The 17371-nt window shown below is 38.1% G+C and overlaps 1 protein-coding gene across 2 annotated transcripts in view; it reads right to left on the bottom strand.

Annotated features, from left to right (window-relative positions):
- The window catches only part of LOC127416517 (pyruvate carboxylase, mitochondrial-like), a 321324-nt gene that overhangs the window by 155801 nt on the left and 148152 nt on the right, over window positions 1-17371 (bottom strand). The window lies entirely within an intron of this gene.

Below are 17371 nucleotides of genomic sequence, written 5' to 3'. Positions count from 1 at the left end.
AGCCAGTTGTAAAAAGCGACCTTCCCTTGATCGCTTCAGTGACTGGGGCACCTGCATGTCGTTGATGGCAGTACAACAAGGGCCTCAACATTATGTTATGCTTGGCGGTATACTGTATGTAAGCATTAAGTGGGGAGGATCATCCCAACCTTAAATAAGCCTATGTCTATGCGTGGGCATTCAGTTTGACACCTGTGCAAGAAAGCATCAGGGGGCAAGTGCTCCTCATGAAATATAAGGCAAGCAAACATCTGACTCTGCCAAAGACTCTCAGCGTGAAGTGCTTGTGATATATAATGGGTAAGGCTGCACAATAAATCTAATTAAAATTAAAATTGAAATATTACTTTGTGTGATATTAAATCACAAAAGGCTGCTTCAAAGTAAAAGGGTCAGCAGCACACTGTTCTGTCTATAGCATGAAATACACACTCTAAGCAGAAGCAATATGAGTTGTTAAAGGAATAGTTCACCCAAAAAATACAATTCTGTCATTAATTACCCACCATCATGTTGTTCCAAACCTGTATGACTTTTTATCCTCGGTGGATCACAAAAGATGTTTTTAGGCAGAATGACAGCCTCAGTCATGATTCATTCACTTTCATTGTATGGATACAAATATGCAAGGAAAGTGAATGGTAAATGCGTTCCATGGAAGAAAGGAACTCCTTTGGTTTGGAATGACATGAGGGTAAATAATGACTGAATTTCAATTTTCAGGTGAACTATTGCTTTAAAAGGTTATCATATCATACTTTAAATCACTATTACAATATTTGCCATATTAAAAAAAGAGGATTTCACCTAATCGTGCAGCCCTACTTACAGATTTTTTTTTTAAGCATCATAAGATACACTGCTCTCACAAGAAAGAATCTGCATTGGCTAGTAAATTTAAGTTTTTACTTGCCAGACTTTTGATGACATGTAAGTGTAATGCAATTGAAAAAGATATTAAGCAAACCGAAAGGGGGGCATCTTTACATATACGTATACTGTATATTATTCATATATATGACTTTATGTGCTATAGTATGTAAGTGTATTTCATGTAAATTTGTTATCATTTTAATCACATGTTTTTTTTATTTTTTTATCACATGTTAGCTTTTTTATATATATATAAACATTAGGTTTATGGGGCAGGGATTTGCACAGGTTTTTACCAAACCCCTGCATAGATGCTGCAAGAGTCTTTTTGTTAAATTCTTCAAAATTTACAGAGTTTATGAAGTAAAACTTTCATTATGTATAACTGCCCCTTTAAATATGTATATATTTACATATTAATTACACTTACAACATTATTATATGCATAATTTGTATGATTTACAAGTATTTACATTAACATGTACAACAAGTGCTAATATTGTACTGTCTCTTTAAGAGTACCGGCAGTACCGTGAGCAAGTGTTTACGGTTGTGCGAACATTAACGAGAGAGGAATCGTACGGTTTTTTTTTTTTTTGTGTGATTAGAATTAATGTTTCTTTTTACTTTTTGATCAACTGACTGCTAACTAGGGATGCCCCAATATCATTTTTTAGAGAACGAGTATGAGTACCGATACTTCCTTTCTGATAATCGCTGAGTCCGATACCTGTTTTTTAATTTAATTTCTTCTGAACTCCATATCAACAGATTATTTCTATTTTATTATCAAAATGCTGTTTAAATAAATGAATTAATTAAAACTTTAATCAAATGAAAATATAACAATTAATTTTCAACATAATATTTATTATTATTTTTATCAAATGAAGTGCTTATATACAGAACCTCACAGCACAATCCAAAATATAACATTGGAGTTATATTTTGTCAAATAAAGTGCTTCACAACAGAGCATCACTGATATAAGATATTTCTGAAATATAATACAATTACCATTGATTTATTATTATTATTATTATTAGTAGTAGTAGTAGTAGTAGTAGTATTAATACAGTGAATATTACATAACTTTACAATAGTGATATATTTCTGTCATACTTTTTTTTTTTCATTTAAATTGAGCTTTTATTTTGACGGAGCTTTTATTACTTTTATACAGAGTTTTATACTGTATGATGACGGTAGCTTTTCTGTCAGAAAAAGCCGGATGCTACGTGACTCAAAGTGATTATTAAACTGCAAAAGCCTGCCATTTAATTAAATAAGTATGTACTCTGTATGTGCCTTGTGCTATAAAGTATTTGGGCTCTGTTCGCTGTCATCTGCAACAAAACAGAGCACTCGATGCTCATGATGGGGTTTTCCCAGTATTAGCCAAGGAGGAGCTTTAAAAGGTATATGCTGTGCAGCCGGCGTCAGCACAATATTGTCTCCACACATTCACTAGTGCTCACATTTTAAGCATGCTGCACATACAAAGTAAACTGGAGTATATATATTTATCTCATTAAATTGCAGCTTTTGCAGTTAAAAAATCTCACTAGGACATAACGTGATTAGAATTTGTGTGCTGATTCTTTACATAATGACATTCGTACTTCAGAATTTTTACGAGCACGAGTACGAGTATATGAGTGTGGTATCGGACCCGATTCTGATACCAGTATTGGTATCAGGACATCCCTACTGCTAACAACAAAAAAAAGAGACATTAAAAGAGACATTATGAAAATGATGTGCATGGATCTCATCTTTGGACACATTAAACGGAACGAGTCAAAAAAATGTTTTACTCGTATAAAGTGAATTGACTTACGTGTACACATATTTATTAAGCAAAATCAGAGTTCATGTCGTTAAATGAAATGTAAATGTAAAGGTGATTGCAAACCGGACGAGAAGTGCCACGCCGCATCACATCAAGGGTAGGACACGGCACAGGTATCAAACACAGAGCACGTCGATGTAGTTCCGGTGGCAGACAGTACACACAAAAGTGACCAAGGTTTTTCCCTTTTTCAAGAATGAACAAAGTGACATTGATGAGTTTGCAGGTTAGTGTATGAAACTTCTGTAACTGTGCAAACTGAATAATTAGAAATGGTGATGTTAATTATCAGGGTTGGGAGGGTTACTTTTGAAATGTATTCCACTACAGATTACAGAATACATGCTGTAAAATGTAATTTGTAGTGTATTCCGTTAGATTACTCAAGGTCAGTAACGTATTCTTAATACTTTGGATTACTTCTTCAGCACTGGTAGATTTTTCACTTGTTTTGACTATAAAAACTCTGCCAGTACAGTAAGACAAAATACACATGTAAAAAATACATTCTCTGAAAAACCTAAATATCTTATGCAATGTTGTTTCTAAATCAATATAAATCAAACTGATCTCGTTTTAAGGATTTTTAGATATTTTTACAGGAAATCAATACAACAAACAAGAACAAGAATACGATTTTTGTCCTAACATCAAAGGTCTTACTAGAAAAAAGAAATTATGATCCAATGTGAATTTTCTTGATAAAAAAATATGATCGTGCCTAGTAACATGTGCATGTATATGATCATGGTCCTGCTCTGCAGGAGTTTATTACATGGTGTGACCGTATGAAATTAGAATTGAATATCTCAAAGACAAAGGAGTTGGTGGTTGATTTTAGAAAAAGAGCTCCTGTGCCAGAACCGGTTCACATCAGTGGGGTAGAGGTTGACACAGTGGATGAATACAAGTACTTGGGGACAATTTTTGATAAGACATTAAAGTTTGAACGGAACACTGAGGCCATTATTAAAAAGTCACAGCAAAGACTACATGTGCTGAGGAAATTGAACTCCTTCGGTGTTCAAAGGTCTATTCTTATAACTTTTTATAGTTCCTTTATTGAGAATATTTTGTGTTTCTTTTTCATATGCTGGTTTTCCTCACAGTCTGTCAAAAACAAAAACTGCCTTCAAGCCATTGTTAAACCATGCTCAAAAATTACTGGTGTACCTTTATGTAGTTTAATTGTATTTTATGAGCAACAGGTGATAAGAAGGGCTTATAGCATCATGGGAGATGAAACACATCCCTTGCACTCTCAGTTCGAGCTTTTGCCCCATGGGAGGCGTCTACGTGGTGTAAGGTGCCTTACAAATCGATATAAATTTACCTTTGTGCCTGTAGCTATTCGACTATGTAATGGGTGATATCAAAGTTTCTTATCATTATTATTGTATTTTTTATGTATTTATTTATTTATCTTTAATATTTATTCGCAATGTGTTATCTGGTATGCTGTATTCTTGTTTAGTTATTGTGTTTTTGTACGAAGCACTGCTGTAGCCCTATATTAATTGCCCCGCAGGGATTAATACAATTCTAATAATAATAATAATAATAATAATAATAATAATAATAATAATAATGTAAAATGGCTGGAAATAGCATTTTAGCTTAGCGTAAAGCTGATAATTTACACAAGGTTTATTTCTATTTCTTCTGCTCCAAACTTACTTCAAACTTACTTCTCTGTCTGCTCATATGAATGTAACACATCATAAGAAAGTGTTTCACCGCTGTTCAAATGCACTTTGGATCACATCATTTACAGGTGCATCTCAATAAATTAGAATGTCGTGGAAAAGTTCATTTATTTCAGTAATTCAACTCAAATTGTGAAACTCATGTATTAAATAAATTCAGTGCACACAGACTTAAGTAGTTTAAGTCTTTGGTTCTTTTAATTGTGATGATTTTGGCTCACATTTAACAAAAACCCACCAATTCACTATCTCAAAAAATTAGAATATGGTGACATGCCAATCAGCTAATCAACTCAAAACACCTGCAAAGGTTTCCTGAGCCTTCAAAATGGTCTCTCAGTTTGGTTCACTAGGCTACACAATCATGGGGAAGACTGCTGATCTGACAGTTGTCCAGAAGACAATCATTGACACCCTTCACAAGGAGGGTAAGCCATAAACATTCATTGCCAAAGAAGCTGGCTGTTCACAGAGTGCTGTATCCAAGCATGTTAACAGAAAGTTGAGTGGAAGGAAAAAGTGGTTGTGGCACAACCAACCAAGAGAACCGCAGCCTTATGATTGTCAAGCAAAATCGATTCAAGAATTTGGGTGAACTTCACAAGGAATGGACTGAGGCTGGGGTCAAGGCATCAAGAGCCACCACACACAGACATGTAAAGGAATTTGGCTACAGTTGTCATATTCCTCTTGTTAAGCCACTCCTGAACCACAGACAATGTCAGAGGCGTCTTACCTGGGCTAAGTAGAAGAAGAACTGGACTGTTGCCCAGTGTTCCAAAGTCCTCTTTTCAGATGAGAGCAAGTTTTGTATTTCATTTGGAAACCAAGGTCTTAGAGTCTGGAGGAAGGGTGGAGAAGCTCATAGCCCAAGTTACTTGAAGTCCAGTGTTAAGTTTCCACAGTCTGTGATGATTTGGGGTACAATGTCATCTGCTGGTGTTGGTCCATTGTGTTTTTTGAAAACCAAAGTCACTGCACCCGTTTACCAAGAAATTTTGGAGCACTTCATGCTTCCTTCTGCTGACCAGCTTTTTAAAGATGCTGATTTCATTTTCCAGCAGGATTTGGCACCTGCCCACACTGCCAAAAGCACCAAAAGTTGGTTAAATGACCATGGTGTTGGTGTGCTTGACTGGCCAGCAAACTCACCAGACCTGAACCCCATAGAGAATCTGTGGGGTATTGTCAAGAGGAAAATGAGAAACAAGAGACCAAAAAATGCAGATGAGCTGAAGGCCACTGTCAAAGAAACCTGGGCTTCCATACCACCTCAGCAGTGCCACAAACTGATCACCTCCATGCCACGCTGAATTGAGGCAGTAATTAAAGCAAAAGGAGCCCCTACCAAGTATTGAGTACATATACAGTAAATGAACATACTTTCCAGAAGGCCAACAATTCACTAAAAATGTTTTTTTTATTGGTCTTATGATGTATTCTAATTTTTTGAGAGAGTGAATTGGTGGGTTTTTGTTAAATGTGAGCCAAAATCATCACAATTAAAAGAACCAAAGACTTAAACTACTTCAGTCTGTGTGCATTGAATTTATTTAATACACGAGTTTCACAATTTGAGTTGAAATACTGAAATACATTTTTCCACGACATTCTAATTTATTGAGATGCACCTGTATATGTATAAATGTTTTCCATCTGAAAGGACTAAATATTATATGAAACAAATGACAATAAAATGCAAAGTAATCTCTTTAGTAATCAAAATACTTTTTGAATGTAACTGTATTCTAATTACCAATGATTTAAATTGTAACTGTAGTGGAATACAGTTACTTATATTTTGTATTTTAAATACGTAATCCCGTTACATGTATTCCGTTACTCCCCAATCCTGTTAACTGTGCAATTTCTCTATCTGTAGCACTGAATGTGCTTCATTCAAGCTGTCAAACCACAAAATACATAATTGTAATTGAAAACACATTGTGTAGGCTATATGAAAGAAACATTTACACATTATAGCATCCAGTGATGGCTAGAGTAAATATTTTTTGTCCTTTGATAATGATCTGGGTCGAATTGAATGGAAAACTTTGCGAGTTGTGCTCTGTGGCGCAGCAGAAATTTGAGCAGCCTCCTGAGTCATAGCTGGGTGCCGCATACATTCATAGAAAACAATTGTTTCAAATTTTAGAATACATCAGAGCGACAACCTTTACTATGGCATATCATGGCTCATCTAAAGCAATGGTGACACCGTGATCCACAAGAACTCAGGACCCACTGCAGCCAAATAAGATAAATTTCCTTAGAGCTCATGAGACACAGCATGCAGTGAATGGATCTCGGTGCTGAAGTTCTTCTTCACCACTACACAACTCAATCACTGGTGAGTGGAATCTGAATATTTACTAGCCAGTGGCTAATAACAGACATTTTTAGTCACATCGCAAGAAAATTGTTTGCATTTGCGAGTGATTGTCTCGCAATGTAGACGACTGCTTGTATTGTTGACCTGCATGTTCTTTTTATTTAAACCATGAGGCTTCTTTCATATGCTTGGCACTTTGACTTCTGTATGTGCATGTGTGTCAGGCACCGTAGGAAAAGATGCCAGCACTCTTTGATGCTGCATGCTTGAAACGCCACCACTGTCCAGATTCCCCCTGATACACTCATCTAGTCCAGTACTGCGAAACCACTCAGATCAAAAAAGGTGATTTTTTTTTTAACCCCTCTTTTTAGATGGCCACTCATCCTTATCTATCTACCCACTCATTCCTCTTTGTTCTCTTGCTCTCAATTCTGACTTTTTGTTGCTTCTTTCAAGGGCAATCACAGCAATTCCCAACCGCAAAATCCCTATTAAAACTTCAAAGCTCTATTCACTCCTCCCTCTTCAACATGTGCATACATGTGTGCATGCGTGTGATAAAGTGCTTTACTGGAAAATATTCAGCAACTAACACACATGCAACTAGCCGAACAAGCACACATACACAATTGAGAACTGAACATTACCCTTAGCAGTTTTGTAATTACTTATTAATAGCTCAATGAAACAGTTAATTTTAGCTCAAGGCTTCTATTTAATGGCATGTTAGGGTTCTCTCATGGTGGAATTCTCTTCATCTAAGCGTGTATACACCGATCAGCCACAACATTAAAACCACCTGCCTACTATTGTGTAGGTTCCCCTCGTGCCGCTAAAACAGCGCCAACCGCATCTCAGAATAGCATTCTGAGATGCTATTCTTCTCACCACAATTGTACAGAGCTGTTATTTGAGTTACCGTTGACTTTGTCAGTTCCAACTCATGGATGATTATTAGTGCCAGATGGGCTGGTTAGAGTATTTCTCAACTGTATTTCTCTAGTAACTGCTGATCTCCTGGGATTTTCATGCACAACAATCTCTAGAATTTACTCCAAATGGTGCCAAAAACAAAAAAACATCCAGTGAGCAGCAGTTCTGTAGACAGAAATGCCTTGTTGATAAGAAAGGTCAACAGAGAATGAGCAGACTGTTTCGAACTGACAAAGTCTACGGTAACTCAGACAACCACTCTGTACAACTGTGGTGAGAAGAACAGCATCTCAGAATACTATTCAGAGATGCGGGTTGGCACTGTTCTGGCAGTACGAAGGGGGGCTACACAGAAATAGGCAGGAGGTTTTAATGTTATGGCTGATTGGTGTATAACTTTGGAGTGTGTATGTGAGTGTAGGTGTGTGAGATCCAAGCTGCACACTTCCCTTCTAATGTGATTCTTTTGGAAACATCTGTTCTGAGTGTTAGACCATTACTCATTCTCTCAATGTTAATATACAGTATCTACCCAAATGTGAATCTATCTCTCTCTCTCTCTCTCTCTCTCTCTCTCTCTCTCTCTCTCCATCCCTCTCCAAAGTCTTTCTCCATCTTATTGTGCCTGTTCCTCCTACTCTCCATCTCTCGAATTTCCCTCTTCCTCCCACTTTTCTGACACTTTTCTCTCTCTTTCTGTTCATTGGATATGAATGCTATAGGATGTCCTTCACAATCTTTCTGTCTAAACGTTCCTTGAATGCAACAATTCTCATTAATGATCAACCTCAAAACCTTTTTTCACACAACACACATATAGTACATGTAGTACCCAAAACACACACAAAAGCAATATACATAAAACAACTTTACCTAAGAGCCAAATAAATGAATTCACTGCATAAGCCAATTTAATGCACGAAGCACCATCTGAAGATCAAGTCAAATCTAACAAAGACTGATGGAAATAGAGAAGAGAGGCATAGACAGATTTCCAAGTAATGACTGTGTCATTTAAGACAAGTCTTTTATAATGTTTTCATGACAGAATACCATATTTACCAGTGAATGAATTAGAGAGGATGAATGAATGTATTTGTGGACAAGTGAAGAGGTTAATTACCACTTAAAGGGATAGTTCACCCAAAAATGAAAATTCTCTCATCATTTACTCACCTTCATGCTATACCAGATGTGTATGATGTTTTTTTTCTTCTGAAGAACACAAAGATATAAATATCTCAGCTTTTTTGGTCCTTACAATGCAAGTGAATGGTGACAAGACCATTGAAGCTCTAAAAATCATAGAAAGGCAGCATAAAATTAGTCCATAATACTCCAGTGGTTAAATCCATATCTTCAGAAGTGATATGATAAGTGTGGCTGAGAAACAGATCAATATTTATGTGAAAAAGTATTTGACAAAATGTCACAGAATGTGAAATGGAAAGTGGAAATTTTCTCACCCACACTTATATCATTTCTGAAGACATGGAATTAAATCACTGGAGTTTAATGTATTACTTGTATGCTGCCTTTGTGCTTTTTGGACCTTTAAAGTTCTGGCTACCATTCAGTTGCATTGTACGGACCAAAAGAGCTGGGATATTCTAACAATCTTCGTTTGTGTTCAGCAGCAGAAAAAAAGTCATACACACCTCGGATGACATGAGAGTGTAACGTGGGTGTCTTGGAGAGGAAGAGAGGAGACGCAGGAGTAGATTCCTTTTAATCTTTTAATTATAAACGTTGGAGTAGGACAATCGCAGGAGTGGAAACAGAAGAAAGGCTCAACAATAGTAAACGCTGGAGTGGTACAAACGCTGGAACAAACACTAAATCTTTAACAATCAAACTAAGCACAACATAACACCTCATAACGAAACACTTCAAGGACTGACAAAGACTTAACAAAACTAGACGATATTTATACACTGAGAAACTAATGAGGGAATAGAAGTCAGGTGCAGATGATGAAGAACTAATAGAAGTGATTAGGGCAGTGACTCCGGGGAAATGGAGTCCGGGGGGAAAATGTTGCACCCCCCCAAAGGGTGACTCCTGGCGCCCAAGAACAGATGATGAGGGCAGGGTGATGCAGAAGATGAAGGATCCAAGGATGATGATCAGGAGGCCTAGGGGCCGGCTTCAGGGCTGGGAATGGATCTGGAGGCCTGGGAGGTGGCCACAGGGCAGGGACTGGGTCAGGAGGCCTGGGAGGTGGCCACAGGGCAAGGACTGGGTCAGGAGGTGGAACCGCTGGAGAAGGACACTCTGGGGAAGCGGGCAGAGCCGCGGAAGAGTCTGAGGGCGGAGCTGTGGAAGACTATGGGGGCGGATCCATGGAAGGCGGAGCCATGAGAGGCTCAAGGGGCAAAGCCGTGGAAGGCGGAGCCGTGGGAGGCTCGAGGGCTGAGCCGTGGAAGGTGGAGCCGTGGGAGGCTCGGGGCTGAGAGCCGTGGAAGGCGGAGCCGTGGGAGGCTCGGGGCTGAGAGCCGTGGAAGGCGGAGCCGTGGGAGGCTCGGGGCTGAGAGCCGTGGTTGTGAGCATGGGCAGAGACTGGGGAATGACCTCCGTGGTCGTGAGCACTGGCAGAGACTAGGGAACGACCTCCATGGTCGTGGACACAGGTAGAGACTGGGGAACGACCTCTGCGGCTGAGAGCATGGGCAGAGATTGGGGAAGAGTTCTTTTCCTTCTCCTCTTCTTTCGGCCAGCAGGGAGCATGGTTACGGGGTCGGTTGAGGCTACAGGCACTGGCTCTGGGACAGTCGAGGCTACAGACACTGGCTCTGGGACGGTCGAGGCTACAGGCACTGGCTCTGGCTCGTTAACCGTGGCAGGCATTGGCACTGGCTCGTTAACCATGGCAGGCATGGGCTCTGGCTCATTAACCATGGCAGGCATGGGCCCTGGCTCGTTAACTGTGGCAGGCATGGGCTCTGGCTCATTAACCGTGGCAGGCATGGTCACTGGCTCGTTAACCGTGGCAGGAATGGGCACTGGCTCGTTAACAGTGGTCGCTACCATTGACTGTGGTAGGGCATCGACCACTGGAAACTGAAGAGGATGAGCCCCCCCAAAAAATTATTTTGGGAAATTAAATGGAGAGGAGTTACCTTGGAGATAAAGGCGTGAAAGTCACGGAGACGGGCCGTGGAAGGCGCAGAGAATGTTCACTGTGGGAGGAGATTCAAAGTCCTCATCCTCCAAACCCACAGTGAATGATGAGCCGCAAAGCTGCAGAGCCACCTCCACATAGTCGGAGGCATCAGCTCCTTCAATGTACTACTCAGGCCAGCCCTGAAGAAACTCACCAGAGCATGGTCATCATAGTGCACCAAATTAGCGAGATGGAGAATCTCACATACGTGATCCTCAATTGGACGGTCTCCTTGTTCTAGGAGGAGGATTGCTACTGCAGGTGGTAGATCCATTTGGTTGGGCTCAATGCTCGTGAGGGTCTAGACGAGTGGAAGAGGAGGATTAGAGGGATCACTGGAGTAGAAGATGATGTCTGGAAGAGCAGGTAAGATTATCCGTATTTTTGTTAGGTCCGTATTCTTTGTTGTTGGTCAGTCCTTCTGTAACGTGGGTGTCTTGGAGAGGAAGAGAGGAGACGCAGGAGTAGATTCCTTTTAATCTTTTAATTATAAACGTTGGAGTAGGACATTCGCAGGAGTGGAAACAGAAGAAAGGCTCAACAATAGTAAACGCTGGAGTGGAACAAACACTAAATCTTTAACAATCAAACTTAACAAAACTTGAGGGTATTTATACACTGAGAAACTAATGAGGGAATAGAAGTCAGGTGCAGATGATGAAGAACTGATAGAAGTGATTAGGGCAGTGAATCCTGGGAAATGGGGGGGGGGGGGGACTTCAAAATAAGTAAATTATGACAGAATTTGCATTTTTGGATTAACTATCCCTTTAAGTAATGAACCAATCAATTATCAATTTCATATTCATATCAAAGGTAATACCATAATTCATCAAAGGTAGAGTACTTTTCAAGTCGAGTTGTATGAACTGCATTTATGGTACTTTTGTTCCTTTTTAAAGTAGGACAGGTCTGGAGCAGCTTTTCATTTTTGGGTGAACTATCCCTTTAAGTTCATGTGATCCAAGTGATTTATTTCATATGAATGTTACTCTACAGATAATTTTCTTAGCACTGATAAGCACGTCAAGTAAAGATAAGGTTCCATAAATTTTAATGTGTCTGAATCATTATTATTCACTTCAGTCTGAACTTTTCTCTGTTTTCTTAATACAGCTGAGTGGGGATTTGAATACGGATTCAAAATTCACAGATTTCTTTTTTCATTTCATAAAGTGTCTCCAGACAGCAGTGAAAGGCAGATAAAAATTAAAAAATAAAAACACGACAAAGATGATTAGTTGAATTGATGGAAAGCAAGCCAAAAGCACAGCAGAAGAGGGAAAGAGAGAAAAGGGAAACGTAAAGATAGTTTGAAATAGAGATGGAGAGATAAGGTGTGGGGCACATCAGAGGACCATAGAGCTTTGATTTATTGCTTCAAGAATGCCCTCACTTCAAAGATCCACTTCACCAAGCGCTTCCCTTCTCTTTCCCATTATCTCTCTATTCCTCTTTCACTCTCCTCCACTCATTATCTTGTTCCTTACAATCGTGTTTCAACCACAGCATCATCTCTGAAAACATGCCTGCAAACAAACAAGTCACATCAAAACCAAGGAATGATTCAAAGCAACAGATGCCTCAAACAGAGGAGCTTTCAGCACAGAAACCCTTTCAAGTATATTAGATAGACTGCTTTTTCAACACGTCACTCTTTGGTTTTATACAACACCAGCTTTTTCTCTCCTTTACATGTTGCCGTCTATGCTCTCTCCATAACTCTTATCCTTCTTTTTTATGAAGCATTGAGAAGAGACTTTTGCATCACATTTGCACTTTGTGGGTACATCTAAAGACATCTTCAGCAACTTACATTTGTACGGAAAACCCTAAAGGTGCAGTGGTGGTACATTCGCAGAGTGAAATTCCGCTCAAATTTGGAAGATTATTTATGTCATATTAGTGTAATATGTGGTAATATTTCCAATGTTAAAATACCATCTCCTATCACAGTTGAATGTGCAGAGACAACTTGAAGCAACCCTTTTTGTTAAAAGAGGGTGAATTAAATAGTTTGTATTGTATTTTCTAGTAGTTACCCAGATAGAACACGCACATCTTCAAGATGTTTTAGATCTTTTCATCTGGAAAGCATCACAATCTAATTAACTTCTGCTAAGCATCTTTAAAACATTTACAAACATTCTAAATCAAAAATGTTTCAAAGACATCTGCTGAGTGTCTTATTGCCATCTGAGACATTATTGACATATTTCTTATAGACGTATTGCATATGAGCAAACCACGTGAAAAATATGTCTTTCAGATGTAAACACACACATAAAATAGACGTCTTGGTGATGCATGTGTGCTATCAGGGTACTAAGATTTCACACAATAGTATAAAATAGATTTTAATAAATGTATTGATTTTATTTAAATACTTAATGCATGATAACATAACATAATTTTCAATATAACGTACATTAAAAACAAATCATGTTTGTTTTGAGTTGTGTGCAGCGACAGTTAAAGAACGGGTTATGCGGCATTGCGAGGAGGTGGTTTTAAGCTTTGGCACCAACAGGTCTTTCTCTTTCATTGCCATATGCAAAAACACTGCAACCAGTGCATGTTCACAGTGAGACATGCTTGTTGGTGACAGTTGCTATGGGCACTACCAACTCACACGTCATTTACGGTTACCATCTCTCCCACTGCATTGCTCTTTTGCCTGTTCTGCCACCCCGTGCTCCCTTCAACCCCCTCCTCTCCTTCCTCTATCCCTCCATACTATTATTCACACAAACTAAATCTCTTCCAGCATTTTTCAGATCAGTACAATCTGGTTTTCAGACATCTTGTCAATAAAGCTAATGAGTGTTAGGAGAGATTCCAATGGTAAAATACTGCAGGCAGGAGAATATATTCTGGCTAATTGAATGGTGTCTGATCAGCTCTAATGAAAAGAGCTCTGCTCTGCTGGTGCTATATGACTGGTGTAAAAAATGTATGATGTCAGAAGAGACTTAAAAATGGCCATTTTGGGCACTGAGAGGAACCAGACCTGAGTCACCCCCTTAAAAAAACAAAACAAGAGTTACTGGCTGAATATTGTATTTTTCCAGAGGGCAAAGACAGTGTAGTAAAACTAACAGTTTAACCATTAAACTTGTGTTTAAAGAAAATTTTTAAGATGCCTGATTGAGAGGTAACAAGCCCATTATAATGGGCTAATATTGATCATAGTGCTGGAAAATGGCAGCATACTGACATAACAATTTAACCTATTACACTAAATCCCATAGTGTAATAGGTGATAAACAGGCATGACTGCACCAACAAAAACCAGTTTGTTTCCCAAATGCATCATTAGCTAAGCTTCTTTACCTGTGCTTAGAAGCATAGTTCTATCAGAAAAGACTTGGGATTATTGGGATTAATACGAAAGTAGAAATACATATATTATGAGGTGTAAACCCTGTCCTATGGTTCAGCGCTCGATTACTTGCTTGAATCGTCAGATCCTGCAATGACGGCGGGGGAGTGGAGCTTACCCCTGCCCAGGATGGGACCTAAACTGGTGCAAATGGGGGTGAAAACAACGGAAGTATGCCAACAATGAGAGACAGCTGAGGGGTTTTATAAAGTGGAGGCTGTAGTGTGATTGGATGCCTGATTGAATAAATCATGAGATCTTCCTGCTGGAACTACGCTTATGCTTACATTTCCTTGTTAGTTTGCTGTGAGGACATCATTTGACCGCACTGGGGCTTCTATATTTCACATATATCTTTAATTCTGTCAAGACTTTGACAACGTTTACATGCGCTTAAGAAAACGGTTTATTCCAGGGTTTGAATGTTCAAACGCCACATAAACGTGGATGCACCTGTTTAAGGGATTTAAGGCTGTTAAGAGAAAGCACTTTAACACACACATCTTCTGTCGGAGAACACGGCTTATGTGTCCATGTTAATACAAAAGTGGCATTCTTACTGAAGAGTGCACATGTGTGGATGTGCTCAAGTGCATCGGGGGAACCCCAAAGTCTGATGTAAAGGGAAACCCCTATTGCAGTGCAATGTACCTGTTGCATTTAGATAGCATGCAGCTTTCGTGTCTTCAGCAGCTTTCACGCATTAAACAGTTTTCTGGAGTACGTGTAAATGAGCTATTATAATTTGATATCTGCAGAAGTTATTACTCAACCCACAGCATAACGTCACTAACGACAGCTTAACGACGGGGATATAGTTAGTATGGTTTCAGGAAACAGTCGTGACCAGCTAGTTAATTTCTCCAACTATGCATCATACTTTAGTGGTTAAGCAGTGATTTACGTTGTTGTACAGGAAATGCACCCAGAAAAATGCCTTTGATATCCTGAACATTCTGTCCGCAACTAAAAGGTCTAACTTACTTTCTGTCTTCCAGGATTGATTATTTGTAGGGTTTACAATTTAACACATTAATTTACTGTTTTAAAAAATGTCTTAAAAATGTAACAATTAATCATGCCTCCGACCCTTTTTTTTCCGAAATTCCGTAATAGGGAATTTTCTTGGAGCAGTTTGTAATCTTGAAGTTACACCTATGCAGTCAGCGTTCAGTCCAGCCCCAAGGTAACACACCTCCCCACTTACCAAGAACAGCCAACACAGATTGAATAATAAGCCATTCATAAGCAGCTAGATGCAGCACAAAGAATGCAGGGGTCTCAAGAGGTGTTTTTCAAACAACTTTTAAATTGAAACTTTGGTAACACTTTCTATGAAGCCCATATTTATAATGCATTGTAAAGGTATTATACAAGCATTATCCTGCTTTCATAATGTCTCATAATACACCTTATAATACGTTATGACTTCTCATAAATAACTATAACTGCAGTTATAATACATTATAAGACTTCCCCTATTCATAGTTATACCTTAGAGTATAATGCATTATAACATAAGCAACATCCAATTTTAATGCAGATGAAGCTAATAAAGTTAATCGTATAAGTGCTGTATATTGTAAACAGTCAAAAGGATTTATGATGTGATCATATTATAAGTGGTCTTTGCCTGCTTTAAGTTACAAAAGCAATATCTTCTCACAAACAGCCATAACATAAACTTGTAACATGCAATTCATCACAAGTCAAACTTATATAATGGAAGATATTTATAAAATAAGTCTCCAAATAAGATGCACACACATTAAAGTTTATTGAATAGAGTCCAGTATAGAATCAGTTACATTTTTTTTAAATTGTTTTTACACCCAATAAGATTGTCTACATGTGATCAACATACACATTTTTGTTTCGAGAGAGAGAGTTTCTGATCAATTTTAACCTTGTAGCTTTACAAGTGTTGTTCGTAATATCTCAGAATTTACATGAAATTTGTGTTATTTTGTATTTTGTGCATGTGTAATGCATGACTTGTAATTTCTTATAACCACTTCAAAATATCTTATGGATGTTTATGAATATACAGTGCTTTTGTCACTTTACTTGTGACTTAAAGCATACCTATTATTTATATCACATATATCATACATTACAACTTCTGCAGATAGAATTGGATGTTGCTTGTGTTATAATGCATTATACTCTAAGGTATAACTATGCATAGGTAAGTATTATAATGTATTATAATTGTGTAGTTATAACATATTATAAAGTGTATTATGAGACATTACTAATGCATTATAATGCCTTTACAAATCATTATAAATATGGGGTTCATAGAAAGTGTTACTGAAACTTCTTCTAAACACGTTCTGTGTGCACGGTCCATAAAACCACCTGAGACAGACTCAAATCTCAAAATACAATTGCAAAATATATTACTGTGGTCTGTAGGCCAGTGATAAAACATACATTATATTGGCTTATAAAGCCAATTTTTGTTATGTCTATTCAATGTGTCTCATCTGCCACAGAAATGTAATGTCTTATATTTATCTTAATTTGGGGGCTTTTCTAAGCAAATATTGAAATATGCTATTAATTTCGATTACTTGGATTAACTAATCAGTGTAGCATGTAATTAATTTAATAAAAAAATAAAATTTTCAAGTAAAAAAATAATTGAAAGCCCTCATTATTGGTCAACTGTCTTTTAAAATGTAACTTTCCCCTGTAATATCTGTTTGTCCTTGGTAACTGTTTGTTGAGGCACTGCCAGATCTCTCTCTCTCTCTCTCTCTCTATATATATATATATAAAAAACACACATTTATGTCTTAGAAACCTCTGATCCCCTGAGTTTCTTTGGATTTCTGAAACAGCTACATAACCAAAGGCTTCGCCTGATACAAAATAAGGTAGAAGCTTTTAGAACTCATGGAGCCTCAAAGACTAAATATGCTCTCAGCTGACAAGGTAAACACAAATCATTAAATTCAACAGAAAAACATGTGACAAAAAAGTATTTTGATAATAACTTTACGGAGTGCCATACAGCTGTGAAAGTTGCATGTTTTCATGTGGGCTACATGTACAGTATGTGCCCTACACAACATTTCAGCATAGATATATGATCAAAAGTACTTTAATGTATGTACAGTAT

This window comes from Myxocyprinus asiaticus, chromosome 2 (assembly GCF_019703515.2).
Source record: "Myxocyprinus asiaticus isolate MX2 ecotype Aquarium Trade chromosome 2, UBuf_Myxa_2, whole genome shotgun sequence".
NCBI classification, from domain to species: Eukaryota; Metazoa; Chordata; class Actinopteri; order Cypriniformes; family Catostomidae; genus Myxocyprinus; species Myxocyprinus asiaticus.
The sequence above is the reverse complement of the archived record's forward strand: the minus strand, read 5'-3'. Positions and strand labels throughout refer to the sequence as shown.